This window comes from Cydia splendana, chromosome 1 (genome assembly GCF_910591565.1).
Source record: "Cydia splendana chromosome 1, ilCydSple1.2, whole genome shotgun sequence".
Classification (NCBI taxonomy): domain Eukaryota; kingdom Metazoa; phylum Arthropoda; class Insecta; order Lepidoptera; family Tortricidae; genus Cydia; species Cydia splendana.
The window spans coordinates 8,503,943-8,527,278 of record NC_085960.1 but is presented as its reverse complement, the minus strand read 5'-3'; the positions used below and the strand labels follow the sequence as shown (position 1 = coordinate 8,527,278).

The 23,336-nt window shown below is 35.3% G+C and overlaps 1 protein-coding gene across 1 annotated transcript in view; it reads right to left on the bottom strand.

The window, feature by feature from the left end:
- LOC134796104 (uncharacterized) overlaps positions 1-23,336 on the bottom strand; it is a 349,320-nt gene that overhangs the window by 308,223 nt on the left and 17,761 nt on the right. The window contains exon 2 of the mRNA XM_063768063.1: positions 3,000-3,080. The gene's annotated coding sequence lies outside the window, so the exon portion shown is untranslated. The remainder of the gene's footprint in view (positions 1-2,999; positions 3,081-23,336) is intronic.

The window sequence follows — 23,336 nt, the reverse complement described above, 5'->3', positions numbered from 1 at the left end:
ACTATACCGGCTTAATATGCAGGTTTCTCTATACGTTCCCTCATGTAAAAATATCTTAGTATTTAATTACACGACTAAGTAGGTCGGTATATTTTAAGTATGAACGGTAAATACACAACTCATAATAATCATGATTTCCGCGAAGGTAGTTTGATTATTTACCCTTTATGTCACATGAATTCTAATATACGATTTTGAGTCAGAAAATAAACCATGTACCATCTGTATTTGTAACACGCAAACCATCAGCATATTCGTTTCTGTCATTTCATGGAAAAATTCATGGCTCATACGTCGGTGCCACATGATAGGAATAATGTAACATGAGTACATTATTTTTTGTAGTGACCCCAATTATTGATCTATCTTGCATTGATTACACTTTTGGATTTACAATTGGTAACCAGGCTCACGCACAGTAGCCATTGTCAAAGAGTTAGTGTAATAAGCACGCGTATATTTCTTCTTTGCTTAGTAAACATTCCTCCCGAGCTACGTACCATCAATTATTTACTCAATAATAGTTGTAAAGTTAACCACTGTTCTTATGTAAACAGTCGACAAAATCAACTGTGCATATACATAATTGTTTTTATTAACATTGATTGTATACAAAACTATAAAATTAGGTATAGTTACAAGATCTACGTTTTTACAGTAATATTTACATTCTACATTAGTTCCTTTAATACTCCTCTTACGTGAGTTTGGAATTTCATAACCTAGTTACGTAAGTACCGCCTAACAAAATCGTTGCAGTTTTAATATTTTCGTATTATGTACAACCGTACGTCACTCGTTACACCGAATATCACCTCGCACAAAATGTTGTATTACCTGAATACAATCGGTAGCTCGGGAGGAAATGGACAAATACGGTAGCTATTAGGTTAGGATTTCCATACCTTAGGTTTGTTTTTTTTTCCGCCACCGTTACCTTTCCTTTCCGTGATTTTTTTGTAATATTTTACCCTCGTCGCCATCTGTGACGTCCAGGCTCCGCTGTGTACTGGGTGATCAAATGAAACAACTGTTATCGCTCGTGCACTCCGCCAGCCACCCGCACGCCATGACACTTCTCCACGGAGTGAAGCTAGCGGGTAGTTGCATCGTACTGTTTATTGTGTAATCGTCACATGTAGTATGATATCTTTGGGTACGGTGCTTTACGCACACTAGTGTCCCATGCCCTCCCTCTGACCCCCCCTTTTAGCATGAAATATGTCCCGGTTGACAGTTTTTTTAATTTTTTGGGGAAAGTATACAATATAGAAAAAAGTGTCAATGAAAGAAATAATCCCTATTAAATTCTTAACAAAAAAGTTTATATTCATTTTTTTGATATGACGCACCATATTCATGTTATGGCTAGATGAACTTCGACAAAATTTAACCGTTGAAAGACTTGTTGAAGTTCAATATAACATAGTACGTGAGAGTACTGAAACAAATCTTACACGGAGAATAACCTTGCAAGCTTATTCTCCATATAAGATTTCTTTCAGTACTATCACGTACTATGTTATATTGAACTTCAACAAGTTAATACATGAATATGGTGTAATAATCTTACCAAAAAGTTACATGTAACCTTTTGTGTTTAAAATTTATTAAGGATTATTTCTTACCTTGACACTTTATTTCAAACTCTAATACTTTACTCAAAACATTAAAAAAAACCGTCAACCGGGGTTGCGTCAGTGGGAGGGGATGGGACACTAGTGTGCGTAAAGCACCATACCCAATACCATACTACATTCAGTGAATGCTGGCTATAATTTGTTTGTCTTTCCCATACATTAGAACACAACTTGACCGAATCATTAAAACAACTGGCTAGATATATTGCTCTAAAACGTTGTACTTACAATAGGATAAGGTATATTTATGCCTGTAATTAGTTTATGTAGCTTCAGATACCATAGTTAAAAAATACAGTGATATTAAATTTTTCATCTCTCAACTTGTTTTTGCTCTACTTATTACTGATTTCGTTTTTAGGGTTCCGTACCCAAAGGGTAAAACGGGACCCTATTACTAAGACTTCGCTGTCCGTCCGTCCGTCCGTCCGTCCGTCTGTCACCAGGCTGTATCTCACGAACCGTGATAGCTAGACAGTTGAAGTTTTCACAGATGATGTATTTCTGTTGCCGCTATAACAACAAATACTAAAAACAGAATAAAATAAAGATTTGAATGGGGCTCCCATACAACAAACGTGATTTTTGACCAAAGTTAAGCAACGTCGGGAGTGGTCAGTACTTGGATGGGTGACCGGTTTTTTTTTGCTTTTTTTTTCTTTTTTTTTTGCATTATGGTACGGAACCCTTCGTGCGCGAGTCCGACTCGCACTTGCCCGCTTTTTTTTTTATAAGCTAGAGCTATATGAACTAATTACATGCATAGATATACCTCATGTCATTGTATGTAGGTACAAAGTTTCATTACAGTCCAACACGTAGTTTTAAAACTAGCAAAAAGCGGCCAAGTGCGAGTCGGACTCGCCCATGAAGGGTTCCGTAACAGCAAGTAACATAATAAAATTGCAGTTTACGGTTTATGACGTATTAAAAAAAAACTACTTACCAAATCTTGTTCAAACTAATTTTCGGTGGAAGTTTGTATGGTAATGTACATCATATATTTTTTTTAGTTTTATCATTCTCTTATTTTAGAAGTTACAGGGGGGGGGGGGGGCACACATTTTACCACTTTGGAAGTGTCTCTCGCGCAAACTATTCAGTTTAGAAGAAAATGATATTAGGAACCTCAATATCATTTTTGAAGACCTATCCATAGATACCCCACACGTATGGGTATGATGAAAAAAAATTTTTTGAGTTTCAGTTCTATGTATGGGGAACCCTAAAAATTTATTGTTTTTTTTCTGTTTCTGTATGAAAATCTTAATGCGGTTCACAGAATACATCTAGTTACCAAGTTTCAACAGTATAGTGCTTATAGTTTCGGAAAAAAGTGGCTGTGACATACGGACGGACAGACAGACAGACAGACAGACATGACGAATCTATAAGGGTTCCGTTTTTTGCCATTTGGCCACGGAACCCTATAAAACAGAGCTTTGTAAGGGCTCGCGGAGTTTTTCTACCTAAACGTACCGGACCGCGACTTTGATCCAATCCGAGGCTTATTGTTTTATATTCGATCGAGTGGGTACCTACGTAATAAGTCCGTTAAGAACGCAGCTATAAGTGAGAGCAAGAAAGAAATATACTAACCGGACCCCGGTTGCTGTCCGGTACGCCTGTCTGTTACAGCTTTTACTTTGTCCATTAAAAACGTGTCCAGACGACAAGATCAAATTGCCAATATAATCCACACGTAATACAATTTCATTAGCCCTTATTACATCCTACTCCTACACGGTCGCCCAGTACTTTTTGTAAGGAAGCCAACTGGTTTTCCTACATAATGTTGAGTCAGCGAGCCAATGTCCTTGAATTTATTTTTGCGTCCCCAGCACTCCCCACCACACAATTGAGCGAAAACCTATCCCGTCTGGACACCTACTGGCGGTAATCACGCTGCTCCGCACATAAACACACACACACAGTTCCACTAGGTACAGCCAGGGTTCAGCATCAGCTTTATCTTGGGTACTGCTCTTCTAAGTGCTCATTAAGACGTGTCAGATGACCAAAACAGCGTGTGCCTATGTTGCAACAAACCTGAGTTCCACTAGGTACTGCCAGGGTTCAGCATCAGCTCTGTCTTGGGTACTGTTCTCCCAAGTGCCCGTCATGACGAGTCGGATGTCCAAAACAGCGTGTGTCCATGTTGCATCAAACCTGAGTCCCACTAGGTACTGCCAGGGTTCAGCATCAGCTCTATCTTGGGTACTGCTCTCCCAAGTGCTCCTCATGACGAGTCGGATGTCCAAAACAGCATGTGTCTATGTTGCATCAAACCTGAGTTCCACTAGGTACAGTTAAGTTTCAGCATTAGCTCTATCTTGGGTACTGCCCTTCCAAGTGCTCATCAAGACGTGTCGATTTACTAAAACAGCGTGTGCCTGTGTTGCACCAAACCTGAGTTCCACTAGGTACAGCCAAGGTTCAGCATCAGCTCTATCTTGGGTACTACTTTCCTAAGTACTTATCAAGACGAGTTGCATGACCAAAACAGCGTGTGCCTATGTTGTATAAAACCCGAGGTCCACTAGGTACTGTCAGGGTTCAGTATCAGCTATCTTGGGTACTGGTCTACCCAGTGATCACATGACGAATCGGATATCCAAAACAGCGTGTGTATATGTTGTACCAAACTTGAGCTCCACTAGGTACTGCCAGGTTTCAGCATCAGCTCTATCTTGGGTACTACTCTCCTAAGTGCTGATCAAGATGATTCGGATGACCAAAACATAATGTGCCTTTGTTGCACAAAACCTGAGTTCCACTAGGAACTGCCAGGGTTCTGCGTCATTTTGTTGAACTTCACGCCGACGTTGCAATTAGCGTGCAGTCGGCGTGCAGTTCCCATACAAATTGCAGTCGTGTATCGGCCCTAAATCACTGAAGTTTATATTAATATGCTTATATTTATTTATTATTTTAGCAGTTCCAATCCAAGCAATAGTAACACTATAGGCGCCATTCATTAATTACGTAAGACAATTTTTGCCAGTTTTTGACCCCCCTCCTATGTAAGAAATAATAAGAATAGGCTGATCCCCTCCCCCTCCCACTCCCTATATTACCTACCATATATTACGTAAGAATCTAAAGGAAAAAATGAGTACACGTTTGGTTTGTTTGAGTGTTTATTTAAAAAAAAAAAATTATGAATGTTTATTTGTAAATACCTGTACAAAGGTACTTGAGCTCGTTTAAGCTAACTCTGCACCGTGTTGTTTGATAGCATCTAAGAGTGTTATTTTAAACGTCACAATTTCATAGAAATTAAAAAATAATCGCATCTTTGTGATCTTACGTAAGAACTATAAAAACCCCCTCCCTCCCCCTTGTAAGAAAAAATCGACCCCCCTCCACCCCAAAATCGTCTTACGTAATAAATGAATGGCGCCAAAACTGTTTCTCGAACTGAAAATACCCGATTTAAGTTTGCTAACACAACATGACTGATCAGTTCATGAGCGTCACAAAATATACGAGTAAATTGACCTCTGCAGTGAATATACAGCAAGATTTATTGTTCTAGTAGGTATTCACAGAAACTTAATTGCTAAATTGGGAATCAAACTAAGCGAGGCGAGGTGGATTTGAATCCAAAATTTAACCCACTTTTGCATTCATCGTTGTTAATGGCGTAAGCGCCATCAACATTATTGAAATTGAAACACCACATACATAGGCATCGTTGTCTGAGTACCCACAACACAAGTCTTCTTGAGTTTATTGTGGGGCTTAGCCAATTTGTATAAGACTGTCCAATATTTATTTATTTATTTACTACTAACGCCATCTGTTAGAGAAATAAATAATTAACATTAGCACCAATGGTTATTCATTATTTTGCCAACAGATGGCGCTAGTAGTTATACAAAGTGTTATTACATTATTTTATTTTTTTTGGTTTATAAAATGATATTTTTATGTTTTATAACACATCTAGACATGAATTTAAATTACTATGTCAAATCTCAAACCTAACAGTGCAGTAGTTTTTCCGTAAAGTGTACCACAAGAATGCATAGTTTGTCGAATAGTGATAGGGCTCGCTTCTCTCGCCCTAATAAGAACGAAACTCCGTTTTTATGGGACGGTGAAATTCGGCCGAGCTTGCTGCGGACTCTGTATAAACTGTTTCCGAGCCTTGTGCAATAGGAATTACAGTTTTTGGACGGTCGGTTAAGTATTTGGTTTCCATGTCGAATTCATGGCTTGAATATTCCGAGAATAATTAATTTTAGTTCTTCAAAGCTGTGGGAACTTCCATAAATATGCTTAACTAAAGGCGGTCTTGGTTCTTAATTTATATTAAGAAACTTTTAATGCCGAGGTTTATTTAATTAGTTAAAAAGTCACGGAAGACTTAGCGGCTTAGCGAATACCTTGGTGTACCCTTGTTTTGCCGACAAAGTTTTCATCGAATATTATTTCATCGACAACGATTCATCGAAACGTTAGTACTAGTAATATTGTTTGGCGTTATTTTGTTTCATATACTATTTATTTAAATTTTTCTTACTGCGTAGAAATACTACTCAACGAATATTACTTGATCGCTAATTCGTTTCAAATTATTTTAATTGGCACAACTACTAAACATTGCAATTCATTTGTTCGACGTATTACTTTAATACATTTTTATATGTCGTACTACACATTTATACATTTTTCTGTTGTAAGAATTTTAGATTTAGGTTAGGTTAGAACTGCGACCCCACACAGAAACGAACGGCTATCAAAGTCGGTTTAGGTTAGGTTAGAACTGCGTCCCCACACAGAAACGAACGGCTATCAAAGTCGGTTTAGAACTGCGACCCCACACAGAAACGAACAGCTTTCAAAGTAGGTTTAGGTTAGGTTAGAACTGCGACCCCACACAGAAACGAACGGCTTTTAAAGTAGGTTTAGGTTAGGTTAGAATTGCGACCCCTCACAGAAACGAACGGCTTTCAAAGTAGGTTTAGGTTAGGTTAGAACTGCGACCCCACACAGAAACAAACGGCTTTCAAAGTAGGTTTAGGTTAGGTTAGAACTGCGATCCCACACAGAAACGAACGGCTATGAAAGTAGGTTTAGGTTAGGTTAGAACTGCGATCCCACACAGAAACGAACGGCTTTCAAAGTAGGTTTAGGTTAGAACTGCGATCCTACACAGAAATGAACGGCTTAGTAAGTAAAATTATTGTTACCAACCTATTTATAATTTGCCCTAAATGAAAATGGCAGCCTTGTAAAATTATATCTTCAAAATTAGAGCACTTAGCTATAATCGCGCAGAGTGAGCCGACTGACGTGATTGCGTTTAGTTTCGATAACGAAATATTACAAATTGAAATAATTTTATGCGTAATAATTTTATTAAATACAATCCAAAATGAAATAAGGAAACCCGTAGAGAAATACCATGATATAAACTATATACAAAATAACTCAAGTACCAATTAAAAGTCCCCGATTTAAATTTACTAGTATCGATTCTTCGACGCAATAACTTGTCGATGAAATGAAAATACTTGAAACGTTGTCTTCGAAATAACATTCGATGAAATGTCTGTCGGCAATTCAAGGGTAAACCGAATACCTTAAAGTGTTTAGATTGATGGTTTTATAAAATATACAATCGGTAAGAGAAACTTATTTTTATTTATTTATTTTACGTTCGTAATGTATTTGTAATTAATGTAACCCTATGTACATGTGACAGATATTTATTTATATCTGGCAATCTGAGACAATGGAATAAGTACCTCTTGAATTGAGGTCGCCAGGTTTCACTGTATTACTTATAGGTAAGCTCAATAACACAAACTCAATACCGACCTACTTTATTTAAGACTATTATTAAGCCTGAATAACTTTAAATGAGAATATGGCTGAGGAGTTCCACTCGGGAAGTTTGACCGAGGGACACGTCGCGTGGGTGGAATCTACCTCATTACGAATTTGTCGCGGCGCCAAACTTCCTCAAGTATTCTGCATTGGTTTAAAAAGAACCTATGAGCTTTTGCAACTCGAATGTCTTTGTGATCCTTTGACTTATACATACATATTATGACGAGTTCAAAACATAGGTGACACAGAAAATAGCGGCTTTAAGAGGATAAAAAGCGCTATAGGGGCTTGTATTAGCTGAGCCCCTTCTCAGATTTGAGAATTTTAGGTAAATATCTCCGTCGCGCAGACGGGGACGGCTCCTAAAATTAGTGCGATAAGGACAACTGCAGCTTAGGCGAAAAATCCTGCGTACAAATCTCGAAAATCGAGGTTTCGTTCTCGTTATTTTCCTCGTCCAAACTTTACCAATCGTAACGAAATTTTGGGAACGGAATGAACAAGAAATAATATGTGTCAGACGCTTTTGATTTTTGCGTTTATTGTTGCCATTTTTGTATGCTAGGCGTCTGTTTACGGCGCATTTATGTGGCCGTTTTAAGCGCTATTTGAAGTAAGTAGGTAACCAAGTTCTTATAAAAACAACAATATCCAAAAAAAAACAAAAAGATATTGGTAATACTGAACTCATATGAAAAAAATACTCATCTAGGGCAAAATCCAGAGAGGAAAATGTCGAGAACGTTTGTATGGAAAAATTACCACTAATGTGTCCTCTTAAAGATGCAATGGAGACTGTTTGGCGTGGTATATTTGTCTCAATTACAATCTTTTAGTTGGAAATATCTTAATATGTTAGGTCGCAATTTATTTATATCAAGTCGATTTTTGTCTACACCAAGTCGCAAAGTTTGTTTAACCCTCGAGCTTTAATACCCTCGCAACGCTCAATATTCTACCTATCGAACCACTCGCTACGCTTGTGTTTATATATATATTTTGGGTTGTTTAGGTATCAATGTTAGCACAAGCACTTTTCCCCTTGTAAAACATTGAACTACTTATTTAATTTTTATAAAAACAAATAACTACAGTTTTTATGTTGAATAACTGTTTATTTATGGCTAAACTTTAAGATCATAAGCTATTGAGCTAGCTATCGGAGAGTATTATTATGAACTGTAAATAATCAATTATTGATGTTTAGTTAATTTTTAGAGTTCCGTACCTCAGAAGGAAAAAACGGAACCCTTATAGGATCACTCGTGCGCCTGTCTGTCTGTATGACCATTCCCCCCCTTTATCTTCGAAACTACTGATGGGACTAAATTAAAGAAAAATATATACAAATAGGTCTTTACCTATATAGACGACAGGAAAACCTATTAGAAATGTGCAGTCATGCGTGAGTCGGACTTAATTACTTAGTTTTTGATCCGACCCCTACGGGTTTTTTAAAGACATTTCATTCACGCTCCACATAAAAAAATACATTGTTAAAAATTGAGTAATGTACGGAATCCTTGGAACGGGAGTCCGACTCGCATATGACGGGTTTTTTCATATTTCTTAAGTTAAAGGTAGGTAGATAATTAAACAGCTATTATTATGATTTATACCCACCTATACATATATGTAGGTACTTAAAAATATACACAAATAAAATAAATAAAAGTATCTATTTAAATATATTTTTTACTATATTGTTAGAAAAACGTGTCTAGTAAATTGTTTAATTAAAAATTCTACTAGTGGTTTCTTTAAAAATTGTACGAGTACGAGTAGGTGCTCAGCAAAGTTTGTAAGTATTAAAGTATATAAGTTCATGAAGCGGTTCCATCAACTTTATGCAAGTATGATTTATGCTTTGTGCATTCTCAGGAGAGGGAGGAGGGCACAGGCCGCACGGGACATAAATAGTTATTTGTTTTACAAGGGGGCAAAGTTGTTGTTTAACCGCTCGTGCTAATATTGATACCCGAGCAAGCGAAAGATTCCAAAATTGAACCACGAGCGTAGCGAGTGGTTCGAAAAATGGAATCTTGAGGGTTGCGAAGGTTTCAAAGCACGAAGGTTAAACAAAATTTGCCCCCGAGTGAAACACAAAATTTTTCACCACACCAACACGAAGCAAAAATTAAATGTAAAATATCAAACAAAATCAAACCAAATCAAAATCAAATGAATGTTATTAAATATTTATCATCCAAAATCATCATTTAAAAGTCAATTCTACTAGCAAACATAAGAAATCAACTCAAAATTTGCATTTGATTACTTTGCCTCACATGTGAATTACTGATAGCAAAGTGCAACTTTGCTATCCGTTTTTGAAGTGCAAAGTAAGCCTTTCCGAGCTGGTGTGATGAAAAAAGACATCCTTTAGTTATTTATAATTGTAAGTTATGTATAATTGTAAATGTATGTATAACAATAATGTTTAATAGATTTTTGATATTTTCATAATCACCCCGCGTTCTTAATTATCCTTATGCACTTTATTAAATAATTATAGGTACCTATGTAGCTAGCTAAATTCGAAGTCTTGCTATTATACATATTGTATTTAAAAAATATATATTTAGAGGAAGCATTATAAATATATGTTATTACAATACATATAGCATTTCCTTCCCAAAAAAATGCACAAAATTGCTAGACACCATGATGAACATGGGACACCTTCTTCTTCTTCTTCTTCTTCTTTATTAGGGGCTATATAAGGCTCCAAAGCCTATGTATCACTGCGACCATTCCTGATCTATTGTGATCGCCACCTATATTACAACTCTCGATCCAACCCTGCAACTTCGAATAGCTGCAGGATCCTTTTGGTCTCGAGAGACTTTACCTCCTCCGGGCGTAATATGTGTCCGCCCAAGATTAGGTCACGAGTACGCATTAGGCAAGGGCACTCTGTGAGGATGTGCAAGGGCGTCTCCTCCGCCTCCATGCAGAGTCTGCACCGCCCTATGTCACGTTTCCCCATGGTGTGCATGTGCTTATTTAGGCCGCAATGCCCGGTAAGCACCCTTACCAAGTTGCGCAGTTGGTTCCTAGACAGCGCTAAGGCGTTCGAGGACGCCTTTTTGCTGAAGGCCTTGATAAGCGCTTTGGAATAATTCAAACCTGTTGTTTCTCTCCAGAGTTGAATGGTTTTGTAGTGACAGTAGGGTGATGGGACACCTTAGTACGTGACCCATTTTTTTACGTCGCGCTAACCTAACAACTGAACTTTTGTGGGTTTATTTTTAAGAAAATTTTCAAAATGGTCAACGCTATTTACAAGATCTACAGCACACAGTGCTGCCATGTTTTCATAAACGTCAATATAAGCAAGCTTATTAAAAATTCAACTGTAAAGACTTAGTACCGTAAAATGGGGTGAGTGAAGACAAAACTGACATTCAAACCTCGTGGTCTAAGATCCCACATATATGGTTGACCTTCACCAATACGTCTGACGGATGAAACTTATATTTGATGAAAGAAAATATGTTCCAGAACAAAATGTGTGTGACTTTTTTTTATCGTTTCAGCCTTATAGTGTGGGGTGTCGTTGAATAGGCCATTTAAAATAAGTAGGGGTCATTAAACAACATTTTTTGATAAAGGGAATCATTTCGGAAATAATCGTTTAGAAAGAAAAAAAAAGGTTTTTCCTTTTAACTTTTGAACCATCGGTCCAAAAAATATGAAAAAAATCACGACAATTGTGCCTAAAAAACTCATTCAAATAAAATTAAACTAAACTTGATCAGTTAAGCCGTTTATGAGTTATCGCTAAAAGTCTTCCCTTCTTATTTTATTTAAAAGCCTGGCAACCCTTATTTGTGACCGGATTTTCGCAGGCAACCCTATACCATTGTATTTGCAATAAAATTACCATCATTTTGATGTATAATTCAAGCGTCAGACAGATGAGTGCAATTATGGATATAAAATCACCTCTTTAAACACGGCAACCACATAATAGTGACCGGAAAAAGATAGGCAACCTAGTTGATTTATGTTGTACAAGTTGTATACTTTCCATTTAAACTTATTTCGTTCGTCAGACAAATCGGTGAAATTTGACGAAAAACATTTTTTTTTCAAAAATTTATTAAAAATAGCGTTGACTATATTTCTTTAGGCAACCCTATTTATTTATGTTCTGGAACATATTTTCTTTCATATTTTCATAGTTTCATCCGTCAGACAGATTGGTGAAGGTCGACCATATATGTGGGATCTCCTACTATCGATAACATTTTATTTTTACATTTTATGCAAACTTAATTTTTGTTTGTATTTTAGTTTTTAGGGTTCCGTACCCAAAGGGTAAAACGGGACCCTATTACTAAGACTTCGCTGTCCGTCCGTCCGTCCGTCCGTCCGTCCGTCTGTCACCAGGCTGTATCTCACGAACCGTGATAGCTAGACAGTTGAAATTTTCACAGATGATGTATTTCTGTTGCCGCTATAACAACAAATACTAAAAACAGAATAAAATAAAGATTTAAATGGGGCTCCCATACAACAAACGTGATTTTTGACCAAAGTTAAGCAACGTCGGGAGTGGTCAGTATTTGGATGGGTGACCGTTTTTTTTTTTGCTTTTTTGTTTTTTTTTTTTTTGCATTATGGTACGGAACCCTTCGTGCGCGAGTCCGACTCGCACTTGTTTTATGATTTTAGGTAGTTCCATTTCATAACTTTAACGATAAACACAAAATCCCTCCTCACCCCGTAGTCCCTCATAGTTGGGGTGAGATGGGATTTCATACAAAAGGTGATTTTGAAACGTTGTTGAATCGATTTTTTTTAATTATGAATATTACTATAGCTCCATTTGTAATAGGAATACATTATTTAGGTAGCAGTAGCCTTTAAAAACCATCTCACCCCCCTGTCATCCCTTCTCTCCCCATTCATAACCCGACTCTCCTCGCAATCCCTACTCACCCCACTTTACGGTACTTCATTTGTGACGGAAGTATTTATTTATTCATGAAAATTATGATTTTCTTGTGACCTCTTTTTCACTTGCCCTAGTTAACTGCGTGTTTCCACCAGTCGCTACTAAAAGCCTACAGCGGGCGCAGCATGGTTTCATTTTTATCGCTTGTCACTACGCCCGTCACTTTCGCACTTACATACTTGTTAGAACGTGACAGGTATGGTGACCAGCTATAAAAACGCGACCGTGCTACCGCCGCAGGTCATCTCGTTTCGCGTTCTCCTCGTCGTTGTCTTTTTGGATTAGACTCTGCTGGGGGTGAGGGTGGGGGGGGGGGGGGGGGGGGCAGAGTCCATCTAAGCTAATTTTTACACCGACTTGAACAGAACAAGTGAGGGAGTGTCATTATTCGTCATATACTCATAGAAATTTTATATTAACGATGACATGGCCACCAATTGTGAAAAATGCCATGCGGAGTTGGCTTGGTCCTAATTGAAGTCGGTTCTTTTATTTATTTTAACAATTTTATTATTTCTTATTAATGTCATGTAGCTATGCGTTTTAGTTCTCTGTGTATTATTAGAGTCAAACCAAGATACTTCTGCAGCGATTTTTAGGGTTCCGTACCCAAAGGGTAAAACGGGACCCTATTACTAAGACTTCGCTGTCCGTCCGTCCGTCCGTCCGTCCGTCCGTCCGTCCGTCTGTCACCAGGCTGTATCTCACGAACCGTGATAGCTAGACAGTTGAAATTTTCACAGATGATGTATTTCTGTTGCCGCTATAACAACAAATACTAAAAACAGAATAAAATAAAGATTTAAATGGGGCTCCCATACAACAAACGTGATTTTTGACCAAAGTTAAGCAACGTCGGGAGTGGTCAGTAAGTTTGGATGGGTGACCGTTTTTTTTTTGCTTTTTATTTGTTTTTTTTTTATATGGCACGGAACCCTTCGTGCGCGAGTCCGACTCGCACTTGCCCGATTTTCATACCACAGACGAGCAAGTTTTATTTAAACGTTATAATTTCATAGAAATTTGGCGTTCAAAATAACACTGGTATGTCGTGGGTACGTCTGCGGTATAAAAATCGATGCAGAGTTATCTTGATCTAACTCTAGTTAGACAAATGTAATGTCAACGGGTATTTGAAAAAAAAACACGAACATAAGTCTAAAGCGCACCTTAAAAAATTGTATCAATTTTTGCACAAAAACTAAATATATGAAAATTGCTTCTAAAAATGCGCAATTTTAATTTTGCTCATCGACTACTTTTTATCGTTAAAACTTCAAAACATGATATCCGCCATTCCGGGCACGCACTCGCACAGCCATCTCGCTCACGCTTACGCTCAGTTAGAGCGAGAGAAGAACTCACGGGGCCTTAAGATTTTTTTAAAGGTTTGAATGTCGTGCCGTTCCGAAGTACCGCAAGCGACAGTTTCATTTCACAGTTAGTTGTGTTTTATTGAAATTGGTCAGTTTGGATTCCTCCAAATTTTATTATATCGAGATGATGATGAGATTGTGTATGTGAAAAAGAGAGAATAAAAACGAGGGAGTGAGAGAGAGAGATAAAAAATAGAAAATATCATGAACCAAACCAAAACCTTCGGGTCAGTGTTCGAACCCATACCTCTGCCCGGTTCGGAAGTAGCACGCCTTAACCACTTGCCTACCGTGCTTAATCACTCATGTTATTACTATTTTTTTACTCAATATTAAAGCTACAGACAGGAATATTTTTTTCATTGACCTAAATCCTCAAGTGTTATCTATGGCAGTATACTGATAAGATAAATAAATGAGTTTCACATTCAGTACTATGTTCTGTAAATCTGTTTTTTAAATATAGCTCGTGAGGGACAAAGAGCAACGTATTTATTAGATATATAAAACTCTCTGGCTAAATCTGGCTCAATAAAAAGTAGATTGAACATTGCTAAAAAATCCCCCAAGATAATGGCTCAGAAATTGTATAATAAGCTGCCAAAAGAAATTAAAGCCGAAACTCATATCAACACGTTCAGTCTCCAAGTAAAGAAATTGCTACTCAATAAGACAGGCATAAAGGAATACCTAAATAATGAATATAATCACACCTCAAATATGTAATTTAATATTGTAATTTGTAAACGATTATAGCATGTATTATTTATTAGATTAATTTGTACATTTTTTGACGATCTTAATATGTATTCATCTTTATATTCGGTTGTAATAAAAACATGTAATACTTATTGAGAAATAAATGAATCTGAATCTGAATCTAAAAGTTTCATACACTGTATATTAAGGCCTCAGTAGCCAAGTTGATGATGATCCTGCCTGCAAAAGCGGTCCTGGTTGAGAATCCCGTTAAAAGTTTTTGTTTATGTGTGGACACGAGTATTCCTAAGTAATAAATCTTTTTCTAATATAATAGTTTTTCTATAAATCTGATGTATTGATACTATTGATCTATAAATTATATATTTATTTATTAGTCTTTTATAGTGGTAAGTTACGATACCTAGACTATTAACTTATCTTCATGACCTAACAAAAATAAACCGAGCATTTTTTATAACAATTTAGCAATTATGACATAAATAAATATCGAATGGGATAAGAGGACTATTTTTAACGCCCTAGTGAACAATAGTAGTTTGTGTTACAAGGGATCAAAATGATATATTTCCGTCAAGGGCGTACATTGAATCCTGAGCGTAATGAGGGATTCAAGTGTTAACGCCCATGACGAAATAATTTTATTGATACTGCTTTTCACATCAACTATGAGGAAAATAAAAAAATCTTAGTGTTGACACAATCTGATGCTTAAACAGATTATTTAAGCTAAATAAATAATGTGCAAAAAAATGTAAAAATAGTGTGCTAGAACAGAAAAGTACCTATTACTTTGATCCCTCCTAGCAGGGAGGAAAAGTGCCACTTTGATCCCTCCTAGCAGGGAAGAAAAAGCTCTTTTCCAAATAGGTGGTGTGAAAAAGATTAATTTGGTGGACCTGAAGCTTTAGTCGGTTTAGTGGACCGAAAAACAATAAGTCTTAAGCGTAATTAGTAAGTTATAATGGCATATAATACTTGATCTATTTATAGGTACTTACCTATAATTACATCGAGAGCTATAATCACAGAATAAAGATTGATATGGTTAGGAATCAACATTATTTTTATTAGTGTTCAGTGGACGTAGGTACATCGGTCTTCTGAGTAATTTTGTAGGAAGTTGTAAAACTGAGTTCGAGTTTTTTAGAGTTCCGTAGACTGTCTATCCGTCTCCGAATCCGCGATTTAGATTGTTATATATTAGATTAATATACAGAGTGAATTTTTTTCAACATCCATACTCTGCGTAGTGATAGGTCATACTGACCACCTTTTATTATGGGATCAGTCGGAATGTATGAAACAGCCATTTTTTTTTCTGTCTGTATATTTGGACACTTGCTGGAAGTAGTTAAAGAAAAAAAACAGCTACACTTTAGTACCTATAGTGATACTAAGCGATGGAACTTTTTTAAAAATAGGAGTAATATAACATTTTTTTTAATGTTTACGAAATAATCACTATTATTAATAAAAGTACTAACTTTTATTTGTTTCTCTATATTCTATTACAAAATAAAAAACTTTTAATTACGTATTATTATAACGGACGGGACGAACGTCCAACTACGGAACACGGAACCCTAACCGAGCAAGGCCCGATTTGACTGGTTTCAGAATTTAATGTTGACTGTTGTTAATTCATGACGTAATTACTACAGAAATAGGATATAAAAAGCAGGCACGAAGTCTATTAAGGCCCCACTACCTACCTACGCGAGGAAAATGCTTGTGGGATGCTATTTACCAAACCCACAATTAACCCACATTTTTTTTGCAATAAAATGTCAACTTTAAGCGTTATATTTTTAAGTTGAACTTTTATTTAGTTTACTAGTGTGGGTTAACACATTATTGCTTATCGGTATCCAGTTCAACGTCATAGCGATCAGAAAATAGATATGTTATTTTTTTGTATGGCTTACCCATGTGACCTTTTCATAACCTTATTAGAATATAGATAAATCACCATATAAAATGCTAGCGAACCGTGATAACTATTTAAAATGTTAAGAGTCACACAAACCGCTTTCATTTTAAATTGATATTTTGAAATAACATGAAAGACTTGTTGGAACTTGAATTTGTTGAGCCAGAAATTGTAAAAGCACAAAAACTTGTAATAAATAGGTACCTAAAATCAGTATTGAGACCAAAAATTATTGTAAAAAATATTATCTCCTCTTACACTTTTGATTAGCGCATTAGTAATAATAATAAAAAAAACAATTAATCATTGAGTTAACAAATAGGTAACAATAATCGATGTACCCCTTACATTTCATTAGTGTCAAAAGTGACTCTACGTGTTCGCTCCGGCTCTCCGCATGCCTCTCAAATGTCCGGAACACACTGGAAAATTATTCTATGATGGGTAAATATATACAATAGGTAATAATATATTTTGCTGGTAACAGAATCATGTTTGAAAAGAAATAACTTATAGACTCTTAAGGTACATGTACCACTGCGCTACGCTGTAAACACTTACCCGCACAGAAAACAAAACCATATTCCACGTAAAAAGCTTTTAACTTTTTCTACGAGAATTATCCATAGAGCATATTTTATGAAAGTCTTCAGTTCACAGTGCATTTAAAGAGTGGGCGACAGATTGCGCATGGAGCGGCGCATAAGCGAAGCGATCTGCCAGCGCCAAAATCGCTAGTAGCTTCTCGGAAAGCGCCGCTGCCGCGTCACCTCGGCCGCCATTTTCCTTTCCCCCGTTTCCCGCGCAAAGTAACGAACTTATAGCAACCATAAACTTGAATTCAGATACGAAATTAAAAAAATATGGGTGATGAAAATTATTGTGTATTATTCTGTTATGGGGAATAAACAAAAAAAATAAGCTATAATGGATGTTTTGACTATGGAGCACTACTTTGGTATAAGGTGGAAATGAACAAGTGTCAGTAACTATATTAAATATTTGTTGTGAGTAGGTAATTGTCAACCCTTTTGCTCATTTAGTATTATACTTAGTGTAACAAAACATTGAAGTGATGTGTAGAGTTCTGGTGCTTACTTATTCGCATCGGAGGTAAGTAAAAACTTAAATAAAAAATATGATATTTAATCCTTGTGATTACTGCTAGAGAGATATTTCCGAATAAATCATAATCTTCACAAATACTTCTTGTCTTGTATTGATTGTATATTTTATCTCTTTATTAGGAATGAATTAAACAATTTTAGCATTTAATAGATCGCTTTGACTTGGATATGTTTTATCATTATATTAAAAAATATGTTTTATTTATTACCATTGCGCTAACAATAATAAAATAAGAAGTTCATTAGAATAGCTAATTTAGTAATTATGTATTATATCGGGTGGAACAGGGGGCCGATTTTTGAAATTCGACCGCTCGATTTCGTGTATTTCGTTCAATAATATCTCCACTACTAGGCATTTAAATTCTACTAAATAGAATTGAAAACGAGTGGTCAATACCACTAGATTCCCAATTTCTATCGCTTGTATTTCAAAAATTAGCATTTCGCCGTTTTCCACCGATTTTCGAGTGACGAAATCGAACGATCGAAATTCAAAAATCGGCCCCTGAACGAAGGACTTTTACGCAAACTGGGAATTGTTCAGGCTACGTACATAATAGGCCTGATGACAAATTTTGAAAACCCTTTTAATATCGTCGGTACACTTGTATTAGTTCCGAAAAATACTATATTTCAGTTATACTCATAAGATTTAACATAGATAATTGCATTTTATTATAGCTAGTTTAAACTTCGCGCGAAAACGCCTCGCATGCCATTTGTGACGTCATCATTTAGTTGATGGTAGGGTGGTAGATATTGTTTACATACTTACAGTTACGAATTTCCCTTGAATCCGAATGATATTGTTAATTCAGCACCATATATTACGATTAGGGATAATAAATACATTACAAAAATTTATCACATTAACTCATTTTACACAAAAACTCTCACACGGTTGCAGTTTAAGATGAATTATTTAGATACATGTAAATTTTGAGAGAAAATCACCGAACGCCGGTTTTACTTTTTAATTTTTCATTTTTTCTAGTTACGACAGCCAACATGGCAATGATAGTTCCATTCAGCCAAATAATTAAAAAAGTTTGTTGTTGAAATATCGTATTATTTAGCATTTTATTTAAATAATAACAAATAGATATCTACTTTATATCGTGTAATAATATTTTTTGGACGTAATAAATGTTTAGTGGCGAAATAACATTTTTTTTGCACCTTTCGAACTCTTTGGTGCCCACGTATAGATTTCGGTCAATGAGGTTGTCTATGTTGCTCTAAGAAATATGTTATGGATTGATGACGTCACTGTTTGGAACGTTTCTGATTGGCGTTTCAGTAAAAATGGCCGATTGGAGAATTTTGCACTTTTATTTTATTTAATATATTAATAATCCTTCAGTTTATACTGAGATTGGGCCATTTTTTAGAATCATATTAACATATATGTTTCGTTGAAACCATTATTTCCATGATTCTTTGTTACTTGCAACAGGCCTATTACGTTCTTCTACCTATGTAAGTACGAGTACATATATTGATTAAGTAAAATTCGAAAATGTAACCAATATTACACCTTCATTAATTATCTAAAAGGCTTCAGGAAGACTATTGAAATTAAGCTTTTTTCATTATACTAACAAAATAATATTGATGACTCGCGTTTGCACAATAGATAATGTTGTTAGTTGCTATTCTGTCCTTTAATCTGAATCACATTAACTAAGTAATATTTAGATTGCCGTATTAATTATCTCCGTCATTGATAGTGTTTCATCTACGAAGACGTGATTAATTATAATTAAAGCCACTAGTTTTCTAATGGTAGGTAAAATAATATCAACCAAAATGTTAATTAAATATTTAAGCTGGTTCTATGAAATGGAACGTAACATTTTATGTTTTGTTTTTCTCTAGCGTTGTAGGCTTTCCTTATATTATTTTATTTAACTACCCCTATATTATACCCATTTTTTCATTTTCGAGAGCATCAGAAGTATTAAATTTTTGGAAAAGCACAGCTCTTAGTTAGAACTCTCGTAGTAAAAATCAATAACGCCATTGAATACATACGTATACATATGTATATGCAAGAGTCTCAGTTATGGTAATCTTATCTCGATAGTTCCCAGAGCCCTGGTATTAATGTCATGGGAAGATTTACTGACCTCGTATATACGCGAAGGCTCCGACTTGGCGAGATGCCAAATACATTTTTTGTTAAATTTTTTGCGAGAGCATTTGGAGAAATAAATTCTTGGGAAGGTCACCCTTTGATTTGTATGTGATGCGATTAAGCTTATCAGTCATGTCATGGTGCTAATTTGTTGTTTAGATTGGTTTAATGGCACGAATAGGGTAGTAGGTACCTATACTAATTACGCACCGTACATAAAACAACCCAACTACAACCCGACTACCCATTACTACAACTTTACTATGGTCCAGAGTTTCATATGTAATTAAGTATCAAAACCAATGTTAGGTACTCGTATTTTTTGTTTTGTTTAAGTTATTAAAATATCTTGCTGTAATAATAGTCACGCTTAAACAAAAAATATTCAAGTTAATTTTGGACCATATTTGGGACATTTTGGACTATATTTTGGGAGGATTTAAGGCGTTTCGTTTTTTGCTTATTAGTAAGCGTGGGTTCTGAATGAGAATGTTTTGTGTCTATACTTTAGGTAATACATAAAAGTATTACACTCCTGGACATAGGTTTTCAAAGAAAACACCAAATTTGCAGGTCATTGCGTAGATGTTCACATTTAATGTTAAATTTAAACGAGCGATATTCACAAATACCTAAATCCAAATGTTGAATTAAACAGGATGTTAATATTGGATTCCAATACCTTCGGGATAACACATTATTACATTATTCCTTTAGGCACTTACTTAGATATTCCCAATTCTCATTATTTTGTCAAAATGTCCGATTTGAATTCGACTGCTGTTAATTCCTTACTTCAATTTGCATGTCGGAAATCAAATTGTATTAAATATTTCATCTTATTAACACATTCCTTGTCCATGGTATGCGGTCCGATACTAAGACGGAGTTACCTTGCTAGGAGATGTACCTATCCATCACCATCTAAAAATAAATGTTCTATCATTATTTTTATGACATACTTACAAATGATTAAACATAATAATGAAAAAGTCAAAGAATCCAATTTTAGTAGGTATATAATTAAACATTATATTAAAATAATAATAATACAACAAGTAAATTAAAGAATAACGATTAAGTAACAAATAAGTAGGTACCTATGAAAATGGGAGTCACTTTACTTTGTTATTAACTACCTACAATGAATAATAAAAAAAATAATAACATAATTATGTGTCCTAATGTGTATAATGATATTATATAAATATAATATTTATATATATCATATAATAATCATCAGGCATCCTGACATTATTGGTAACAACTTCCAGCGTTTGACGGGTCGTTCATGAATATTAAAATATGTTTCATTAGAGCAGCGCTAAGCTGTGCATGAGTTGGGAATAACTCACTTCGCAACTGCTTCACTCCTTCGCACACTTCGGGCTTCGGGGTACGAGATACTTCTATAATATAATATATGCAAGTATTTTATTATTTGCATCGCTCTTTAAAATATCCAATACCGGTGTTTTTACGAAAACCATTACATACATACCGGTAAGTAGCCATAACTCTCATTTTACTGCGCCGTAGTCGGGTAAAATAGATAGTTAGATAGGTATACACTTTCTGTTAAAAATTATAATTATGTTTCAGTTTTGTTTTTATAACAAAAACAAAACGCAATGTTGTGTGTTTTAAATAAAAAAGGAACTAACTAAAAGACCGTTTAAATTTCGTTGACCTGAATAAAATACAAAAAAAGAATTGGTAAAATACTGCTTACTTACACAACAAAGACCTTATACAAAACTGTTCTACTGACTGAAACGCTACTATCGAATGCACTTATATTATTATTTTTCAAGTCCATCAGGCTGACTTTTAGTGACCGCAGGGAATAAAATTCAGTTTTGCCGCCTGCTAGCGGGGTAGAAATGTAAAAGGGTAGTTCTTAAATTTTGTCCAGACATTTTTGAAAATTTATGTTCGGTTTTAATTTAGAATTAGCATCAACTCCCTTATTTGTACTAACTTAATCTACAATTTCTAAAGCACAGTTTAAAAATGAGTTCAATAGTAATTGTGAATAATTTAAATAAATATTGACATTCGAATAAGTACGTATGTTTTTTTTTAAACTTATCTAGTTAAATCTAATAATTTTATAAATAGGTATGTATTTTTATTTGTGTTAATTTTATGTACTGAAAAACCTTTTTTCTTCAGTATATTTGGCGTCTATTGTAGCTTATATTTTTCTTTATTATCTTACCCATTTGAACCTTTTTATTTTTATTATTTGTTGTACTTAAAAAAAAAATTCTTTCGTGAACACCATTCCTCATTAAGTACATAATTAATTGTGACTTTCATCACAGAAAGGTCCTTATGCTTCAAGTGCAAAAATATAAGGACGTTTTCATCTGAAATTCTGATAACAAGGTCATTATTATAGATAAAGCAAAAGGATCCTTCTCTGATGGCAAGCTACAATTATTACTACATTTTAAAAACCAACCTTGCTTTGCTATTCAGGAAAAAACAAAAAAGATACGAGGAAACTAAATTAGAGAACGACATTCGACGGAAGCGAACCTGGCTGGTATTGTTGCGGTAACAATAAGGCTGTGTTAACTGCAGGTATCACATCTGCTAGTGTTCCTACTTTATTACACGACACATCCAATCGGTGGCAAACCAGTGTACAGCCGCACAGCGTAAGGGATTTATGTAGCCTATTAGCTAGCCCTTTGAAAACCTATATATTATTTTTTTAAGAAAGTCTCGAGAAGGAGTTCATTCCGCAACCAGAGCGTTTGAAAAAGGACCACAATTAATTTATAGACTCAGTAGAATGAAAACACTTACTCGTAGTTTTTCTAATGTCGAAACTTACACCGTATCATTCCGGGTTAAGCTTTTAAAAGGTATCAATCACCTGGCTATTCAAAATTAGTTTGAAAGTATTACCTACTGCTCTGAAGATAAAATTTATTTCGTTTGTTAAAATTATGTGCATAACCGAAAACCGGGTTTGAGACACACAGAATGTGAACACGTAAATTGAAACGTTCCAGGAGTAGGTAAGCGCCTCTAGATTTATGTGTTCCGCTTAAAGCATATCTGTCAAAGTAATGTTGCCTGTCAAAATATTACGTCAAGCGACGACGTTTCTGCGTTCGCGATTTTAAACGGTGGCTATTGTTGAGGGAGTAAAATAATGTAATAAGGGTAGGTAATCCAGGAAAGCGTGAGCTGGTTTTCAAAATGAATGACAGCGTTTGTAGGGTAGACCGGGGGCAATACTACCATTTTTTGGATAATGGTTCCTAGTTCAGAATGTATAGGAGCTGAACCAAAACTGTACATACATATGAAATAGTAGGTTATTGATTTACGTATTTTTGAGGGTAATTGTTAATAAACGGTAAGAGTATGGTAGAAATCCCGTTTTTCGTCAATGATTCCTTGTGGTACAATTGACCCTTCGTGCGGGTCAATAGTACCAAAAATTGGAACGTAAATAAAACCCAAATAATATGTTTATTATATAAAGATTTATTATTTTAGAGCTTAACTGTAATCAATATTTTCAGTTACATCAGTTTTAAGAAGGAGAATATTTAATAACACTAATTGAGATCAGT